Here is a 20,317-nt window from a genome sequence, read left to right on the forward strand (position 1 = left end):
ATCATCACTGGCATGGAGAAGGTGAGTGGCTATCACAGTATTATCAGGGTTGGAAGAGACCTCATAGATCATCAAGTCCAACCCTTTACCACAGAGCTCAAGGCCAGACCACGGCACCAAGTGCCACGTCCAATCCTGCCTTGAACAGCTCCAGGGACGGCGACTCCACCACCTCCCCGGGCAGCCCATTCCAGTGTCCAATGACTCTCTCAGTGAAGAACTTTCTCCTCACCTCCAGCCTAAATCTCCCCTGGTGCAGCCTGAGGCTGTGTCCTCTCGTTCTGGTGCTGGCCACCTGAGAGAAGAGAGCAACCTCCTCCTGGCCACAACCTCCCCTCAGGTAGTTGCAGACAGCAATAAGGTCACCCCTGAGCCTCCTCTTCTCCAGGCTAACCAATCCCAGCTCCCTCAGCCTCTCCTCGTAGGGCTGTGCTCAAGGCCTCTCCCCAGCCTCGTCGCCCTTCTCTGGACACGCTCAAGCATCTCAATGTCCCTCCTAAACTGGGGGGGCCCAGAACTGAACACAGTACTCAAGGTGTGGTCTAACCCTTTTTTCTCTTTAGAAGCACAGGGGGAAGTGTTTGTATGGATGTAAGGTAGTAGAACCACTGTTCTCTGTCTATATATAGGAAGGATTTGCCACTGGAATGGGCTGCCCAGGGAGGTGGTGGAGGCACCATCCCTTGAGGTCTTCAAGAAAAGCCTGGATGAGGCACTCGGTGCCATGGTCTAGTTGACTGACTAGGGCTAGGTGCTTAGTTGGACCTGGTTGATTCTATGATAAGGAGGTTTTATTGATTTTAATGAAAGCAGAGCCAGACCTCGCATTTGGCAGCAAAATTTCATGCTGCAAAGACACAATTTATAGATTTTTTTTCAGCTGGACTTTTATTGTTATTCTGAAACTGTACTGAGATCCTACTTGATGCATTAAATGAGCTGCATGGTTGGCATTGTTTTTGGTTAATCTGATTGTGTAGCCTGAAATTTTACGATACAGTGTAACTTCAGGGTGGTATATTAACATCAAAATATAGATGGCTAACCCTGAGTGGTTTAGTATTTTTCAGGGGCTTAAAAAACATTTCAGCAATCTCATGAACATAAAGAATTTATGGTTTTTGGTAGCTGTAGTTGCTGCTGCTGGTTATCACTAATGTTGAGCTCAGAAAATGAGCAATCCTTTTGCATGTTGTTTAAAATGCAGCATTTACACAGCTCAAAGCAGTAGAATTGTTTTGCAATGTGTAATATAGAGGAAGGGTTAAAGGAATTCTGCAGAATCCAGGTCCAGCTATATCTTGTCAGACTAGGCTACTGTGTGTATTTTAATGCATGTTTTAAATTAGAGAGCCTGGGATTTTTGAGAAGACACTAATTCTATTCTCGTCAGGCATAAACTACTTTTTGGGCTGTGTCTCCCTCCAGAGGCACTTTGATAATAATGTGTGCCCATTTTTTGGTGTTATGAAGCTGAATGCAAACAGGAAAACTATGGCTAATTTATAGTGTAAGGGATAATTATTTATCCAGCATAATATTTTATTCAAATTATGAGGGCTTCTTGAAAAATAATTAAAAAGAGATAAATGGAAGGTTGGGAAAAGGCAAACTGCAATTTACAGGATAGAGGAAGGTACTGTTCCTGGTAAGAATGAATTAATGAATATCACTTTATATTTCCTATGGAGGGAGGTATTAATTTATAAAACTCTATACCAAACTGGTATAGAGTAGTCTTTATACAGATAGAAATACAGGATCACAGGATATTAAGGGTTGGAAGGGGCCCAAAGAGATCATCCAGTCCAAACCACCTGCTAGAGCAGGACCACGCAATCTAGCACCAATGACAGAGGAACACATCCAGACAGGCCTTGAGAGTCTCCAGAGAAGGAGACTCCACAACCTCTCTCGGAAGCCTGTTCCAGTGCTCTGTGACCCTTACAGTAAAGAAGTTCCCCCTTGTGTTGAGGTGGAACCTCCTGTGCTGCAACTTACACCCATTGCTCCTTGTCCTATCCCAGGGAGCAAGTGAGCAGAGCCTGTCCCCTCCCTCCTGACCAGCACTCAGATACTTATAAACATTTATCAAATCCTCTCTAAGTCTTCTCTTCTCCAGACTAAAAAGCCTCAGGTACCTCAGCCTCTCCACATCAGCCATGCCCTCCAGTCCCTCATCATCCTCATAGCCCTCTGCTGGACCCTCTCCAACAGATCCCTGTCCCTCTTCAACTGCAGAGCCCAAAACTGAATGCAGTATTCAAGATGAGGTCTCACCAGGGCTGAGTAGAGGGGAAGGAGAACCTCCTGTTATTACCTTTCTGACAATGATCCTAAACACACCAAAGATAGCAAGACTCATAAATGAACAAGTAGTGAAGGGTGGGGAGTGGCAGCTGGATCGAGTCACTGTATGTCACCTTGTGTAAACTGAATAATCTCTCTCTCTCTCTTCAGTACTTGAGTTTTAAATAGCCACAGCCTGGCAAGAGAATGTTAAAGAACATCCAAGGGTCTGAAAGACCTATTTGATCTGCGAAATGCATACCAAAATGGCTGCAGTCTGTTTTGAGGAAGGAATGAAATATGGTCTGCTCAAAGGCAAAAGGCAAGTTGCCCATATCCAAGACATGCCTCTTGTCTCTGAAGCAATGATGCCCCAAAAATAGAGAGACTACAAAGAAAGTACTAGAGTTAGCAATCCTGGTACACTAATGATCTCTTGCAAATAAATGGCATGGTTTCAAAGAAGAAAGGAATATGACTGATGGTAGGATGTGCCCAAGTGCCTCCGATTTGAATACATTGCTGCTCCCAGGTCACATAAAGATAGTGTTCTGCTACAGAGAACTCATCCTGTCTACTACTGCTGTATATTTTATCTGCTGTTATTGTACTCCTATTGCATGCCTTAGAAATGCAAGTAGGTTCTTTGATTTCATATTTACTCACATGTTCATTTTCTAAATGCCCACTCCTGATTCTGAAAAAAAACAACCCAATAAATATTTTTGAATGCATATTTTTGAATGCAAGCAGCGCTATAGGCTGGGGACTGAGTGGCTGGAGAGCAGTCAGGAGGAAAGGGACCTGGGGGTACTGACAGATAGTAACCTGAAGATGAGGCAGCAGTGTGCCCAGGTGGCCAAGAGAGCCAATGGCATCCTAGCCTGCATCAGGAACAGTGTGGCCAGTAGGACAAGGGAGGTTATTCTTCCCCTGTACTCAGCACTGGTCAGGCCACACCTTGAGTGCTGTGTCCAGTTCTGGGCCCCTGAATTCAAGAGAGATGTTGAGGTGCTGGAGCATGTCCAGAGAAGGGCAACAAAGCTGGTGAGGGGCCTGGAACACAACCCCAGCTGAGGGAGCTGGGCCTGTTTAGCCTGGAGAAGAGGAGGCTCAGGGGTGATCTTATTACTGTCTACAACTACCTGAAGGGGCATTGTAGCCAGGTGGGGGGTGGCCTCTTCTCCCAGGCAACCAGCAATAGAACAAGGGGACACAGTCTCAAGTTGTGCCAGGGTAGGTATAGGCTGGATGTTAGGAAGAAGTTCTTCACAGAAAGAGTGATTTCCCATTGGAATGGGCTGCCCAGGGAGGTGGTGGAGTCACCATCCCTGGAGGTCTTCAAGAAAAGCCTGGCTGAGGCACTTAGTGCCATGGTCTAGTTGATTGGATAGGGCTGGGTGCTAGGTTGGACTGGATGATCTTGGAGGTCTCTTCCAATCTGGTTGATTCTATGATATCTTAGGTTCAACAATTTAGACACATTTGTTCTTTCAGTAAGTGGTCAGAAAATCACAGGGTTTAGCTGAAATTATACATAATAGCTGTGGGCAACACAGTACTATGCCTATACTGCTTTGGCATAGAAGAGCTCACCAACTGCATCAGGAGTATGTCTCGTTAAATATTCACTATCACAGCTGGTGTCACTGAAATGAAGTTTAAAAGCAAGTCTGTCTTGGTTTAGGCACTCCTTTAGCTCCTGGCTTGGTGACCTTCTTTTTGTCTTTTTTTTCCCCCTGTTTCCCACTCTTGTCTCTACAGCAATGCATCACTGCAGCAAACAGCTCATCAGAGCTGTCACTCTAAGAAGTTTTTGGAATGGTGAAGTTTTGATGTCTCAGCAAATCAGACAGTACTTTCAATTTAGTACATGGCAGAATGTGTTGTAGAAGGAAATGGAAGACTTGGTAATGGAATATGAAGCCTTTCAGCTGCTTAAATCTATTTCAGGTTGATAGTGACAGAAAAATTCATTACCAGCTCTATTGTGAATAAGTGCAGATATTTGGAGAAAAGGAGGTCTCTGTTTTTCTTCCCCCACTATACTCTGGTTCAAAGAGGTATCACTACATTCATTTTTTGTCATTAGCCAGTGCCTGCCTAACTTTAAAGTATGCTAACTAACAATGTTCTTTCTAACCATTCAGCTCAGGTATGGATTCCTTAAGGATCTAGGAATTAAGCAATGTCAGTTCTGAATTGAACCGAAGTGCAGATATTTCCCTTCACAACTGAAAGAGCTGAAGTCATGGTACAGCTTGGGTTCAGGAAGCAGTCCTGGCCTGTATTGGAAATGGTGTGACCAGCAGGAGTAGGCAGGTGATCATGCTCCTGTACTCAACACTTGTGAGACCACACCTCGAGTACTGTGTTCAGTGTTGGTCACTGCAGTATAGGAAGGACATTGAGGTGGTGGAGTGGGTACAGAGAAGAGTGACAAGGCTGGGGAGAGGTCTGGAGAATGTGACCTATGAAGAGCCAGGTGGCCAAGAGAGCCAGTGGCATCCTGGCCTGCATCAGGAATGGTGTGGTCAGCAGGAGCAGGGAGGTCATTCTGCCCCTGTCCTCTGCACTGGTTAGACCACACCTTGAGTCCTGTGTTCAGTTCTGGGCCCCCCAGTTTAGGAGGGACATTGAGATGCTTGAGCGTGTCCAGAGAAGGACAACGGGGCTGGTGAGAGGCCTTGAGCACAGCCCTACAAGGAGAGGCTGAGGGAGCTGGGATTGGTTAGCCTGGTCCAGTGATGAAGGATGCTGGGATGAAGGTTGGACTGAATGATCCTGGTGGTCCTTTCCAACCACAGTGATTCATAGATGATGTGCTGAGGGATTTGGTTTGGTCAAGGACTTGTCAGTGTGAAACTAATGACTGGACTCGATGAGCTCTGAAGGTCTTTTCCAGTCTAAGAAATTCTGTGATTCTGAGATAAAAAATCTGATACTTGTGTTTGTGTAGGACCTTGCAAAAGCCACTACCCATCACTACCTGAGCATTCTCAAAATCACTGCATTGATCTTGAGTCCTCTGTTCCTTGTATGACTGTGTAGATGTTACAGTACTTTTCCTTCCATTTATTTCCTTTGATTCAATTTTGACACTTTGATCCTCAATAGTTCATCAAATGTTGAAGAGTTTTTGATCAACATGTTCAGCACTTAAGCTGAAAGTTCTTCCTTAATTATGACAAAGGAATTGGGTTTGACTTCCAGATTTGTGTACTAGGATTAAAGAGCTCTGGGAGTAGACATGGTACACACAGATTTAGCTGATGGAGAAGAAAAAATAGTGATATAAGTTAGGATTGATAGAACATCATTTCCTAGGAAGGTCTCCCTGAAATATAAGGTCTTTATTAACCCATGAGCAGACACTCAGGTTGTCTATTCCAAAGAGAAAGGTAAGTCCTGGACTGGGTTATTCTTCCTTAATTTTAACAAAGGAGGCTCTGGGTTTGTCTTCCAGGTCTGTGTACTAGGATTAAAGAGCTCTGAGTTTTGACAGGACACGTGGTATACTCAAATTTAGCTGACTAATCATATAAATTAGGATTGATATAACATTTCCTAGGAAGGTCTCCCTGAAATATAAGATCTTTAACTATTAATCCATGAGCAGATACTGAGGTTGCTTATTCAAAAGAGAAAGGTGAGTCTTGGATTGAGTTATTGTTCCTTAATTTTAACAAAGGAGGCCCTGGGTTTGTCTTCCAGGTCTGTGTACTAGGATTAAAGAGCTCTGAGTTTTGACAGGACAATTGATATAACTATTTCCTAGGAAGGTCTCCCTGAAATACAAGATCTTTAACTATTAACCCATGAGCAGACACTCAGGTTGTCTATTCCAAAGAGAGAGGTGAGCCCTGGATTGGGGTATCACAGTATCAACAAGGTTGGAAGAGACCTCACAGATCATCAAGTCCAACCCTTTACCACAGAGCTCAAGGCTAGACCATGGCACCAAGTGCCACGTCCAACCTTGCCTTGAACAGCTCCAGGGACGGCGACTCCATCACCTCCCCGGGCAGCCCATTCCAGTGTCCAATGACTCTCTCAGTGAAGAACTTTCTCCTCACCTCCAGCCTAAATTTCCCCTGGAACAGCTTGAGGCTGTGTCCTCTTGTTCTGGTGCTGGCCACCTGAGAGAAGAGAGCAACCTCCTCCTGGCCACAACCTCCCCTCAGGGTACTTGAGTCAGTTTTCAAAAGGGCTTTGCTGATCATGTAATTGTGTTAAGTCACTTTTGAATCTTAACTTATAATTTTGGAGATTTGTATGAGGCTGATCCAGTTTTCACTTTAGGTACTACCAATTTTGTATTCATGTATGCAGACATCAGAGAAGGGCAACGAGGCTGGTGAGAGGCCTTGAGCACAGCCCTACGAGGAGAGGCTGAGGGAGCTGGGATTGGTTAGCCTGGAGAAGAGGAGGCTCAGGGGGGACCTCATTGCTGTCTACAGCTACCTGAGGGGTGGTTGTGGCCAGGAGGAGGTTGCTCTCTTCTCTCAGGTGGCCAGCACCAGAACGAGAGGACACAGCCTCAAGCTATGCCAGGGGAAATTTAGGCTGGAGGTGAGGAGAAAGTTCTTCCCTGAGAGAGTCATTGGACACTGGAATGGGCTGCCCGGGGAGGTGGTGGAGTCGCTGTCCCTGGGGCAGTTCAAGGCAGGATTGGACGTGGCACTTGGTGCCATGGTCTAGCCTTGAGCTCTGTGGTAAAGGGTTGGACTTGATGATCTGTGAGGTCTCTTCCAACCTTGGTGATACTGTGATCCTGTGAATTAGAAATGGCAATATGAACTCTGCCACCAGCGTTTAAGAATACCTACTGTTGTTTGATTAGTTCTTATTTTCCCACACTTTTGCAAGGTTATTTATTAATTTATTTTCAATTGACTTTTTTTTTTTAACTTGATAGACAACACATCCCTTTGTGGGAGTCATTGGGGTTACATGAAGCCAAGAATCTATGGGCAGTGAATCATCAGAAATGGCTTTGCCATATACTGTATTAAAAACGTTTTACATAATGCAATCATAATAGAGCCACTGCACTGTGATCCATCACATGAGCTCTCAAACACTCCCAGCAGGGTTCATGCTCTTTTTGCTACATAAAGAGAAAATTAATTTGCTTAGCTGAACTTCTCTCCACACTTAGAGCTAAACCACAAAATATTTGTGTGTTTTCCCAAATGCATGAAAAGTGTGCTGCTGCTTCTTAAGATGTATTCATTTCATTTTAACAAAATACTCTGTTTTCTACAGCTGATGAAGACCTTTGCTTCACAAGCAAGGTTGTTCTTCCCCTGTACTCAACACTGGTCAGGTCACACCTTGAATCCTGTGTCCATCTCTGGGCTCCCCAATTCAAGAGATTTTGAGGTGCTGGAACATGTCCAGAGACGGGTGACAAAGCTGGTGAGGGGCCTGGAACACAAACCCTATGAGGAGAGGCTGAGGGAGCTGGGGGTGTTTAGCCTGGAGAAGAGGAGGCTCAGGGGTGATCTCATTGCTGTCTACAACTACCTGAAGGGAGGCTGTAGCCAGGTGGGGGTTGCTCTCTTCTGCCAGGCAACCAGGAACAGAACAAGGGGACACAGTCTCAGGTTGTGCAGAGGGAAGTACAGGCTGGATGTTAGGAGGAAGTTCTTGCCAGAGAGAGTGATTGGCATTGGAATGGGCTGCCCAGGGAGGTGGTGGAGTCACATTCCTGGAGGTGTTTAAGAAAAGCCTGGCTGAGGCACTTAGTGCCATAGTCTAGTTGATTGGACGCGGGTGGGTGCTAGGTTGGACTGGATGATCTTGGAGGTCTCTTCCAACCTGGTTGATTCTATGATTCTATGATTTACCTACATCTCTCCTTATGGAGAACTATACTTGTCTTGTAATACAGCACAGAGTCCTTAAGTTAAGGAAATCTTTTACCCAAATCCAAGAGAACTGAGATAATTCTGCTTTACAGGAATAACAAATAACCTTGCATCTTGTTGGAAACTGAAGATGTTAGAGAACATCTTTGCTTCTGTCCTGGCTCATAAAGCTGGCCGAATTCATTCTTTTTCTTCCACAATCCTACCATCATTTCAAGTTCAAGTAATGGGGCTGGGTGCTAGGTTGGACTGGCTGATCTTGGAGGTCTCTTCCAACCAGGTTGATTCTATGATTCTGTGATAATCACCTGATTACTAGGTGAGTAAGTACTAGCCACGTTTTTAAGCTGAACCAAATAGCTCATCTGCCAGGTGGGGATAGAGACACTCTGCAAGCATCATGCTAAAAGCAAGAGTTAGTCAGGCTTTTCTACAACTTATCTTTTGCTAATCTAACAGAACTACTGTTAGTTACTGGAATATTCTTCAATAATGTCTTCAGTTACCAGTCAAAAATCATGTGGAGGAATTGTAAGGGAGTTGACACTGTGGCCTGTGTGGAAAGTGAATAGAGTCTCCAGAGGCCAGTGAAGAGTGGACACATTCCTCCTGAGTGTTTTCTGTAGCTGTAGTGGAAAACATCAAACCATAGCTCTCATTTCTTGCAAACAGCTCCACTAAATTATAGCACAGCTGTTTTCCAAAGTTAATTTCCAGCAAAAACTATCTTGAATGACCTGCTTCAAATACAAATTAATTTCTCTTTACAGCCAAATTACACAAAACAATATTTTGTCTTCTGTTTGAAAAGCAAATGCATTGTTTTGTCTTTAAAAGGAGAGAATGCTGAGAAAGATGTTTCCTCAAACAATTATCTACTGATGCAAATGAAGAAATTGCTATTAAGATAAACAACATTAGCAGCCACTTGCTAGAAGAAGAAGAAAAATGTAATTTCTCTTCCCTTTGCATTTTAAAATGCTTGGTGTAGCAGCAGCAATCTAATGGCTCCAAAAGCAGGAAATTCAAGCACTAAAATTCTATCTGAATGCTGTGTTGGTTTGTCCACTCATCTCACTATACCTGGGCTCCTGCAATTTTTCTTTCTTAAAGCTGATTTGTGAATAGGATTCAGTGAATTCCATTAGCTCTGGAATAACACACAGAAAAATGCAGCAAGCACTATGCCAGGATTGAGAATGGGGTACTCACATAGACTTGAAACTTCATTTTTCTTCTTTTGTTTTCTTTCTGCTACAACAAAGACATAGATCACTGCTCCCCTCTCTGTGTAATGGCCCCAGCATGCACTCTGCCATGTAGTTAGCATTACACCCATCTTGGAAAATCACTGAACCACACAGCTGGCCCATGGGAGTCAGGCAGGTGGCCCCTTATTAGTGTATTGTATGGGTCTGCATTTTGGTCTAAAGCTTGCAAATGCTGTGGTGGTATTTATCACTTCAATCATTAGGCTGGTCCTACTGGAAATCAATAGAACCAAATGACAGGGCTACAGTAAGCATATTCACTTACATTAGCTTCCATTGGGTTATAAATGATGGGCACAATAAGGGCTGTAAGTGTGTGTGGGGGGTTGTGTTTATATGTTTTTAGGGACTTTGGTGGTGGTTTAATGTTATTTCAGCTGAATGAACTTGAATTTGTGTGGTCACATAAAGAAATCCCATGCCTGGAGGTGTTTAAGGCCAGGTTGGCTGAGGCTGTGGCCAGTCTGCTCTAGGGTAGGGTGTCCCTGCCCATTGCAGGGGGGTTGGAAGTAGATGATCCTTGTGGTCCCTTCCAACCCTGATTGATTCTATGATTCTTACAGAAGCCACTCCTCTACCATCCCCTGCAACGAGAGCCAAACAAAATATGTAGAAGCCAAATATCTGAGCGAGCTATAATCATGTGCATCACCTCTTTATAATCCAGCTTGCTCTCTAAATGGATTCCTATACAAAAATGGAAAATAAGTTGAATTAAACACATAATATCTATGTTTAACTGCAGTTCAAGGATGTATTGATTGAGAATATCTCTTTAAGATGTGAGGTCAGCCTCACCTCTATCCCCAGAAAGATAATACAGTGACTTATCAGCACTGTGCTTAGCCATATCAAGGACAAAAAAATCATTAGGAGCTGTCAGCATGGTTTTACAAAGGGGAAGTCATGTTTGGCCATCCTGATGTCCTTCTATGAGGGTGTAACCAGGTGGACAGATGATGGAAGAGCAGTGGATGTGCTTTACCTTGATTTCAGTAAAGCATTTGACACTGAAATCAAATTTCAGTAAATCATTTGACACAGCATCCTCATAGCTAAACTGAGGAGGTGTGGTCTGGGGGACGGAGGAGTGAGGTGGATTGGGAACTGGTTTAAGGAAAGAGAGAGTTGTGGTCAGTGGGACAGAGTCTAGCTCGAGTCTTGTAACTAGTGGAGTTCCTCAGGGGTCAGTACTGGGACCACTATTATTCAATGTAGTCATTGATGACCTGAATAAGGGCACAGAGTGCACTGGCAGCAAGTTTGCTGATGACACCAAGCTGGATGGCTGCCACAGCAGAGAGTTGTGCTGCCATTCAGAGAGACTTAGGCTGGAGAGTTGGGCAGAAGTTCAACAGAGGCAAGTGTAGAGTCATGCACCTGGGAAAGAACAATCTCATGCATATGTATAGGTGGGGGACTGACCTGCTGGAGAGCAGTGAAAGGGAGAAGGACTGGGGAGTCCTGATGGATGGAAGGGTGGCCATAAGCTAGCAGTGTGCTCTTGTGAACAGAAGGGCCAATGCCTCTCTGGGGTGGATTATAAGGACTGTGGTTAGTAGGTTGAGAGAGGTTCTTCTTCCCCTGTACTCTGCACTGGTGAGGCCTCATCTGGAGTATTGTGTCCAGTTCTGGGCCCCCCAGCTCAAGAAGGACAGGGAACTGCTTGAGAGAGTTCAGCACAGAACCACAAAAAAATATTAAGGAAGTTGAACGTCTTCCTTATGAGGAGAGACTGAGGGAGCTGGGGCTTGTTAGCTTGGAGAGGAGGAGACTAAGGGGTGACCTGATTAATGTTTATCAATATGTAAGGGCTGAGTGTCAGGAGGATGGAGCCAGGTTCTGCTTGGTGATGCCCAGTGGCCGGATAAGGAGCAGTGGGTGGAAGCTGAGGCACAGCAGGTTCCATGTGAACCTGAGGAGGAATTTTTTCACCATGAGGGTGACAGAGCACTGAAACAGGATGCCCACAAGGTTGTGGAGTATCCCTTTCTGGAGATATTCAAGAACCATCTGGATGAGTTCCAGCGTGATCTGCTCTAGGTGATCCTCCTCTGGCACAAGGGCTGGACCAGATAACCTTTCAAAGTCCCTTCCAGCCTCTGACATTCCCTGATTCTAATATTCTGTATTTCCTTTCCAAAAGTCTGCCCACAAATTCAAGGGCTCATTTCTTCTAGCATGAAATCATTCCAGACTGTAATGATACCACTAGTGGGTGTTTTGGGAATATGCATCTTTGACTGTTTGCTTTCTTTTTTGTTTGGTTATTAAACTGAGTACTCTCCTCTTCTGAAAAGCAGTTTGTTTCCAATGCAAGCTGAAATCTTTAGATTGACTTGCCATGCACTTCTGAGAAGCCACAATATGCATTCTCCTAATTATTCTCAGTAGATAGCCATGAGTTTTATGAAGCTGAACAGATATGAAAAGGAATAGAACTAGAAAGTGCTGATGTTTGTGCACCCTTCATGAAGTTAATAGCATGTTTTATATGACTGGTGTTTCACTGATAGATGTCTGATGATGATTTGTGAACTGATTGGACTGAAGAGGTTTAGATTTTCAGTAACAAATAACTTTTCCCATGTAAGCTCTCAAAGTCATGTAACATGGCTATGGAATAATGCAATGCACTAGTCTTCAAAAGTAAACTTTAGTTTTATACTGATGAACAAAAGTGAAAGGGCAGCTTCAAAATCACTGAACTTGCTCCAGAGAGAATGTACAACTAACAAGTAACTGTTTCAGTGAGCATTAGGCTGTGAAGAGTGGCAGAAATGGTTGCACAGTCCTTTATCTTCAGGGTCTCACAGGGCAGATTTTGTGTTGTTTGAGGGGCAGGATTTTCCAAAGGTGTAAAAGTGCATTTCAGTTGCAATGTATATTGCCAAAAATGCAAATCTAGACTTTGAAGAATTAATTCAGAGAATAGCTTAACACATGTCACATTTATCGGAAAAGTGATATCTTAGTTTGCTTGTGATAGTTTTGTAACTCAGCTTCATATCATAGAATCAACCAGGTTGGAAGACACCTCCAAGATCATCCAGGCTCAACCTAGCACCCAGCCCTAGCCAATCAACTAGACCATGGCACTAAGTGCCTCATCCAGCTTTTTTCTTGAATACCTCCAGGGATGGTGACTCCACCACCTCCCTGGGCAGCCCATTCCAATGCCAATCACTCTCTCTGCCAACAACTTCCTCCTAACATCCAGAATAATGACTGCTAAATCCCTTCTCCATTGTATTTCAAAGAAGAGAACAAAAGTTTCCTTGCACATGTCAAGCACATCTCTGAGAGAAATAGCATCAGCCTCAAAGGATTCACTCTTCAAGAGATTTGTGAATCATCCATTAGAAAGACTAGAGTGGTGGAAAACAAAGAAAAGAGGAAAAAAAGTTTAACCATAGGGACAAAAACCTAGAAAACTTAATAGGCAATGTCAAGGATTGTTGCAGAATTAGCTGCTTGCTCGCTTGCTTGCCCATGGGAAACGTGGTCAAGGCCCCCACAGATCAGTGTGATCAAAGGCAATGCCACATGGACTCCAGATGATTCAATGTGAATTATGCCTGAGACCTTTATTGATCATTTAGCTCTCAATATATACCCTCGGGGCCACAAGGCACAAGCCTACACATTAGCATAATTAGTCAAGGACAACCCACTCCACCAGCATAAACCACGCCTTGTTTTTCTCATTAACGAGGTGTCTGTTATCTATCCCTTCTGAGATAAGATAGCCAGCAGCTGGTGGCAACCAAGGTCAGCATCCATCTGTTATTCTTCTTCTTCTCTCCATTCCCACAGCTCTTCTTCACTTTGCATTCCCACAAAGGATTGCCTATATATAATCATAGAATCATAGAATCAACCAGGTTGGAAGAGACCTCCAAGATCATCCAGTCCAACCTAGCACCCAGCCCTAACCAATCAACTAGACCATGGCACTAAGTGCCTCAGCCAGGCTTTTCTTGAAGACTCCCAGGGACGGTGCCTCCACCACCTCCCTGGACAGCCCATTCCAATGCCAATCACTCTCTCTGGGAAGAACTTCTTCCTAACATCCAGCCTATACCTACCCTGGCACAACTTGGGACTGTGTCCCCTTGTTCTATTGCTGGTTGCCTGGGAGAAGAGGCCACCCCCCACCTGCCTACAATGCCCCTTCAGGGAGTTGTAGACAGTAATAAGATCACCCCTGAGCCTCCTCTTCTCCAGGCTAAACAGGCCCAGCTCCCTCAACCTCTCCTCATAGGATTTGTGCTCCAGGCCCCTCACCAGCTTTGTTGCCCTTCTCTGGACATGTTCCAGCCCCTCAACATATAATGGTTAAAGTCATTGCACACATCCAAAATTTTTTACCACTTCATATATTTTAAAAGCACCAATTAAAAACTGAAATGCTCTTAACTATGTACAGAGAACTCCTCTAATTATTAAGGTTGGGATCTTTCTATATTTACCTTATCAGTTTCAAGGAATTTGTGCAATTCTTTCTTGGCAATGCCATTATAGGTATTTGCCCTTTCTTCCTGGTGTGCTCCTGATTAATTCTGATGTTGCCTTTACTTGTGTCAAGTTATAAGCTTACTGACTATGAGTACTGCTCCTCCCAGAGCTATGGATATCTCTAGCTCAGCAGCATGAGTTATATGAACAGTCTAAGTAGAATTGAATCATTGAGTCATAGAATCAGTCAGGGTTGGAAGGGACCACAAGGATCATCTAGTTCCAACCCCCCTGCCATGGTGTCAGAGACTGAGATAAGCAAAATGTCCAGCATCTTAGAAAAAAACGTTTTGAGCTTAGTTTCTGAGAAGTGCTGAGTGTGCTAGTTTGAAGCTAGCTAGAATGTTTTGGTGAGAAGGATTAGGTCACAGGTCATGAAAGAGAAACAATGGTGGTGTCTACTTCACTCATAGGCTTGCTGAGAGGTATAAGAACAGGAGTATAAGCAATAGATAAGGCAGTTTGAGCACTGCCTGGGCTTTGAGCTGCATTTTTCTTTAACCCCACCTTCTGTCTCTCTGGTTAATCCACTTTGCTTCCTAGCCCCCTGGCTGACCTCCACTCTTCCTTGGGGCACAAGGCAACAACCAAACAAAAACAACACAACAAACCACCACTCACCTTCCCCAGTTTGAAAGATACCTCCAATGCATTTCAAATATTTACTTCCATTGCTTAGTGAGAAAAACTACTGAAAGTCTATTTTGCAAAGTCACTGAAAACAGGGATTCAGTATCTTAATACTGATGTAACACTAAGAAACTGGCATTCCTTGTTTCAGCACCGGACCCACATCTATTGCACGTTAATATACTTGCTTTAAACTCCTGATTATATAGATCAAAATGTTACATTAGATTTCCTAGAACATACAACTAATTTCCAAGAATCATTTTGCATAATACACTTCCTCCTTGCATATGCTGTGTTCATCTTCAGAAGTTGTTGTGGTGTTCTCATATGGTCATGGCCCACAATGTTCCAGATGACTTCAGGTTGAACTGTTCCCTCATCGCCTTACATCAAAGTATTTTGGCTACTTTATAGATTGGTTATACAACATTATTATTTATTTTATGATTAACTATTTCTCCTTACTTCAGTGCCCTTGAACTGCAGTTGAGGCTAGTCTGGGTTGATCTAACATAAGTAATAGATATCTTGCTTCTCATTTTGGTGTTGGCATCAGCAAGAGAGGAAGAAAGGAAACATTTCTGCAGTTGGGAAATAATGTACTCTTTTATTAGCAATGACAACCAGCAAATGAATAATGAAGTTGATGAATGAATAAAGTAAAATACTTTATTTTAAATCCGTTCTCTTAACCTAGGCTTAGTTAAGCTCTACCTTGAGGTCTATGTGTCCTGTTTCACAGTCACAGGCTGTAATTGTCACCATTTCTTTCAATGAATCACATGGAAAGGACATGAGCCAGCAGTGTGCCCAGGTGGCCAAGAGACCCGATGGCATTCTGGTCTGGATCAGGAACAATGTGACCAGCAGGACAAGGTAGGTTATTCTTCCTTTGTACTCAACACTGGTCAGGCCACACCTTGAGTGCTGTGTCTAGTTCTGGGCTCCTCAATTCAAGAGAGATGTTGAGATACTGGAATGCGTCCAGAGAAGGGTAGCAAAGCTGGTGAGGGGCCTGGAACACAGCCCTCTGAGGAGAGGCTGAGGGAGCTGGGGTTGTTTAGCCTGGAGAAGAGGTCACAGGGGTGACCTCATTGCTGTCTACAACTACCTGAAGGGAGGTTGTAGCCAGGTGGGGTTGGTCTCTTCTGCCAGGCAACCAGCAATAGAATGAGGGGACACAGTCTCAAGTTGTGCCAGGGCAGGTCTAGACTGGATGTTAGGAGGAAGTTGTTGGCAGAGAGAGTGATTAACATTGGAATGGGCTGCTCAGGGAGGTAGTGGAGTCACCATCCCTGGAGGTGTTTAAAAAAAAGCCTGACTGAGGCACTTAGTGCCATGGTCTAGCTGATTGTCTAGGGCTGGGTGCTAGGTTGGACTGAATGATCTTGGATGTCCCAGCCTAAATTATCACCTGATACCAGGGAGAAGATACTGACACCCATCCCACTACAACCTCTTTTCAGATAGCTTTAAAGAGCAATGAGGTCTCCCTTCAGCCTTGCTCTCCTCCAGAGTAAACAATCCCAGCTTCCTCAGCTTCTCCTCATAAGACTTCTCCATAACTTTTATCAGCTTCATTGCCCTTCTCTGGACATGTTCCAGAAACTCAATGTCCTTCTTGCCATGAGTGGCCAAAAACTGATCACAGTATTTGAGGCATAGCTTCACCAGTGTTCAGTACTGTGATCTCTTTTTGGCCACTCAAAACCACAGGATCTCTACTCTTGCTGAAGTATTCATAGAATCATAGAAACAACCAGGTTGGAAGAGTCCTCTGAGATCATCCAGTCCAACCTAGCACCCAGCCCTATCCAGTCAACCAGACCATGGCACCGAGTGCCTCATTCAGCCTTTTCTTGAACACCCCCAGGGATGGTAGTAGCCCATTTCTTAGAATTTTGATCTATTCAACTGAATTTCACAACTATATGAATTTCTTTTGTAAGCTCGTGCACCTCAGACTATTTTGTCAGGACATGTTCTAAAAGGTTCCTCCCAGAAAAAAATGGAGATTTTAAATTATATCTGAATAAGTAATGTTTAAAATTCAGGGAGTGATAAGAAGGGCATGGAAAACTGCTGGCATACACAGCTGAATTCACTTAATTTCCTGGCAAGTTCTTTGAACTACTAGAAATTTCCTTCTTCATCTGTTCCACATCTGAACCTTTGTCCCTCCTGAATTGTTCCATTTGCTAAGATGAGTGAAGCTATGATTGTAATGTAACACATATGGTATATGTCAAGAACAGAAGGGAGCTGACAAAAAGTAAGCTTAGAGTTGACATGTGATTTACATAGAATGGATCACTTTTTAGTTGTCTCTGGTTGTGTTACCACGCAGTTCTCTGACACAGCTGCATGTGACTCAGGGAGGCTTAAACCTCAATCGAGATTAAAACAAAGGGCAGAAGGTAAGAGAGTAACATATGTGTAATTCTGTTATAAAAAAGGACTTTTTATGGAACAATGCAGAGGCACATTTCTTGAGACACCGTTCCCTTAATGCATTTTAGAAGTTGCTTTTCCATTCCCATAATGCATTTTTTAGAAGTTGCTTTCTTTGTCTGTGCAATTTGCACTTTTCATACTGTACCTGCTCCTTCGATAGTCGCAACAAATGCTTGACTTAATCTGATTTCAAGTATCTTTCATGAGGAAATGTTGGCAATACCTTCTGCTTTGTGTTTAAATTGATTTAAGTCCATTTTAATCAGTTTAAATGGATTATCTTTTAAATTGCTTTTGTAAGTTTTAAGTGTAACTCATAGTATGGTTTCACATTACAGCCCTCAACACTTTGAACCACCCATAGCGCTCCTCTGACTCCCACATGAACTGAGCCAGAGAGTTAAACAAGCCAAACATCAATTTTACATGAAAGGAACGAAAAGTGCACTTTGCACTGATTCTCTGTCTCATGTCATTCTGGGGCAAGCTCTGGTGAAATTGAAATGGTAGAAATAGCAGGCCAAAAATGGACTTTTTTCAGTGGGAACTTGCCATTAGATCATCTAAGCTTCAGCTGCAAAATGTCAAGACTGGGGGGTCTTTGTGAAAAGGATACATCAATATTTGAATGAAAGCAAAGTAAAAGCTTGTGGCCTGGGGTGAGGAAAACAAATACCACAGCCTTTGACAAGCTTGGAAGAACAAAGAAGTGTTTTTCTATTCTTAAGGAATTGTAGGCATCAGTGTGAGTATTAGCAGCAGAGCTAACATCCCACTCATGTTCATCAGTAGCAACATAAGAAATCACTAATCATGCCTCTATTAGCAGTTGTTTGAAGAAACAACAGCCCTTTAAAGGGGTGCATTGAGCACTTGCACCTTTCTGAAAGCAAAGTTTCCATTAACCACCTTGCATAGGTCTGAAAGCATCACAATTTGTCAAAACACTGTACCATAGAAAAACAATTGCAGATTCGCTTAAGTCATTTGTCATCTTCACAGCTGTCTGCTTCTTCTTATTATTCTTAACCTGAACTTTATGTATTAATGAAATAAGACTAGAAATTGTTTCCTGAGTGCTCTGACAATCAATTATTTTCTCCTTATCATTTTTTTTTTTCTGGAAAACAAGTCAAAATATATCTAACCATCAACTGCTCCAGAAAACAGTATATAAAGCAGTGTGATAAATCAAGCTGCACAAAAGAGATACACGCTGTAATAAACTGGTTAGATTATATTTTTGGTGTAAACATGCAAATGTTTTCCAAAATAAATGAGCCTTGGATCTTATCACTTTGTTTTTATAGATATATTTCATCTGTATTCAGCTGTATTTTCCTTTTTGATTTGGAGTTGGTTATCTGCTTCTTACAGTCATCCCTCCTCCTCCTCCTCCTTCATCATTAGAGTAAAATCCACTGTGATGGTTTGGGTGTTACCTGCTCCTTCCACACTTTGGAAAATCACCCAGACTAGACTCAGAGGCTCTGGAATTTGAATGAAGCTTTATATTTAGAGCTGAGCACAGTATAGAAGCAGATATTTACAATATATGCAGTTGTATACAGAAATAGACAAGTTAAAAGGTAATACAGAAACACAGCAGCCCTCCCAGAAACCTGAGTCCCCAAGAGGGGCTCCCAACCACCCTTCCACTTTCCTCCCACCCCTCTACCTTACCCTAGATCTTTGCCTTATGCCCAAGGTAGCTTGGAGGGTCAGCCATGGGGGTTAGGATGCAGATGGATTAGTCACACAGATGGCAGGTTAGGTTAGAGAGAGAAGCGCAGCCCAAAGCCCAGAGAGAGACTTTCCTACCTATGTTTGTGTTCTTGTTGCTATACATCTCAGCAAGCCTATAAGTGAAGTAGACATCACCATTGTTTCCTTTTCACAGCCTGTAATCTAGTTCTTCTCACCAAAACATTCTGGCTAGCTTCAAACTGATAGCTGCATCATTTCTGAAGTGCCAAACTCTGAAGCATCTTAGCCTTTTTTTTTTTTTGTCACTTTCAGAAGTTGTTTTGATAAATGATTCGACTGATGGCAGCCTTTAGAACACTAGAAACCTGGGACATAAAATAATTAAACTGAAGGTTTAAGAAGAATTATGAATTGTGATGATTTTTCACTTCCTAGCTTAAAACAGACATGTCATAAACTATTCAAATCCAAGCAGCTTTTAAAGCAGTGCTGGGAGATGTTTGCATACAAGTGGACTACTTACAACTCTGTATCTGGAACATCAAAATACCAACTTTTTTGTTCTTTCTGAAGGTGTGCTGGTTTAATATTAACTTTTTTTTTAAATCAGATTCTATGTTCTTGGATTTCTGCTATTCTGATAAACAACACATCAGGATCAGCACACATCTTTGCACGTTTCTGAGACTTTGCATCCTATTGTAGATAAAGAAATAATGGGGGGAGGGCAGGAGGGCAAAACACCACAAATGAGAGCATTTCTCTGTTTCCTTCCCAAATGAACCAGAAAATAATAGAACTACTAAGAGATATGTTGTTCAGTTATGCTGTTCCATTCTGGTGTTAGATTGAAGTTCAGATTACTTTCTGAACCTCTGCATGTTTGTTTATAATTGTAAGGTTTGTTAATCCATAGCTATTACATAAGCTCTTTTATAAGCCCTGGCAGGGAGAATGGCCTCTGTTATCAGGATTTGCTTTCTTTCCTTCTGTTGTATCCCACCTTCTACCAAAGTGATGAATCATAGAATCATACAATCAACCAGGTTGGAAGAGACCTCCAAGATCATCCAGGCCAACCTAGCACCCAGCCCTAGACAGTCAACTAGACCATGGCACCAAGTGCCTCATCCAGGCTCTTCTTGAACACCTCCAGGGATGGTGGCTCCACCACCTCCCTGGGCAGCCCATTCCAACAAAGTGTACACTGGAGGACTGAATGACAAAGTGGAAAGAAAACTGGGTACATTGTCAGGCTCTAAGGCACAAAATCCAACTCAGTAGCTGGTTAGCATTGGTAATGCCCTGGATGATGGGTCAGACTGTGCTTAGCAGAACTGGGGGGACAGTCTCAAGTTGTGCCAGAGTAGGTATAGGCTGGATGTTAGGAGGAAGTTCTTCCCAGAGAGAGTGATTGGCATTGGAATGGGCTGCCCAGGGAGGTGGTGGAGTCACCATCCCTGGAGGTGTTCAAGAAAAGCCTGGCTGAGGCACTTAGTGTCATGGTCTAGTTGACTGGATAGGGCTGGGTGCTAGGTTGGACTGGATGATCTTGGAGGTCTCTTCCAACCT

At 43.3% G+C, this 20,317-nt stretch overlaps 1 long non-coding RNA gene across 1 annotated transcript in view; it reads left to right on the top strand.

Moving 5' to 3' along the window:
• LOC135179970 (uncharacterized) overlaps positions 1 to 4,326 on the top strand; it is a 29,592-nt gene extending 25,266 nt beyond the window's left edge. The window contains exon 3 of the long non-coding RNA XR_010304211.1: positions 4,054 to 4,326. This is a non-coding gene — a long non-coding RNA (uncharacterized LOC135179970). The remainder of the gene's footprint in view (positions 1 to 4,053) is intronic.
• Positions 4,327 to 20,317: the final 15,991 nt, after the last annotated feature.

This window comes from Pogoniulus pusillus, chromosome 12, assembly GCF_015220805.1.
Source record: "Pogoniulus pusillus isolate bPogPus1 chromosome 12, bPogPus1.pri, whole genome shotgun sequence".
NCBI lineage: Eukaryota > Metazoa > Chordata > Aves > Piciformes > Lybiidae > Pogoniulus > Pogoniulus pusillus.